The sequence below is a fragment of the Frankliniella occidentalis genome, unplaced genomic scaffold (assembly GCF_000697945.3).
Source record: "Frankliniella occidentalis isolate FOCC.00 unplaced genomic scaffold, Focc_3.1 Scaffold69, whole genome shotgun sequence".
Classification (NCBI taxonomy): domain Eukaryota; kingdom Metazoa; phylum Arthropoda; class Insecta; order Thysanoptera; family Thripidae; genus Frankliniella; species Frankliniella occidentalis.
The window spans coordinates 552,663-553,602 of NW_026267199.1; positions in this window are offsets into that span (position 1 = coordinate 552,663).

Here is a 940-nt window from a genome sequence, read left to right on the forward strand (position 1 = left end):
TACTTGTCAGACCTCTGATCAGTCAGTACTCCCGGTTCCCTCACGACGTACCGCTCTAAGCCACCAGTCTCCAAGTATCTCTCAAATACTACAGTTAGATCGGAAATTCTACGGGGAATCCGATGGAGCCAACGAAAATAGTATTGAAAAGCTAACTTAGATAATATTATTTGAAAAAAAGAAATTCTTACGGTGTCAACATAGAGTGATAGACAAGCGTCATTGCCCAGTTTTCAGTGTACGTACCGACTCGAGTACCGCGATCTCGGACCGAAACCGGTTACTTAGGTTAGGTGTCTCTCGTCTCCACACCCTGAAAATCGCATCTTTGAGATAACGATATTTAATTTGCTGTAACGAAAATTTCGTACCAGGGTTGAAAGTCGTGACTTTTGTTTGGATAACGAAAAAGCATGTCATAGCAAACGAAAGTTTTGTCGTAATAAACAAGTTTTCGAGGGTAAACTATTCTTTGTGTAAAAGAAAATTCCGTTGGATTGGGCAAGGAGGCGATTTCTTTACTGTAGAAGAACGTTTTTCTGAGTGCGAGTCTCTCGCCTCCTCTCCGTCCCTCTCTTTTCCTTTCGTGCACTTCGTCCCTCATCCCCCCCGCCCCTCTCCCTCTGCCTCTCTCGTGACTCACGGCGCTCCCTGTCCTGAGCACGCGGTGGGGTGACGCAGCATGCAGGCCCAACCTGGACCACCGTGACCCGGGCACGTCGCACGGGGGCGTCGTCGTCCAACAGAAGTCGGGTGGACGGCGTGGACCTCGCGCGTTGTCTTGGCTCCGCACGCTCCGCACAGTCGCACAAGAGTGCACGGCGGCTGTAGGGCCGTGCTCCGGGTCCCCCGAGCCCCGCGCCCGTGCCTCATCTCGAGTCGGTAGCTTATCGCCATAGCTCGGTACGGTACACAGCGTTCGTGCCCGCCCCGCCCACCC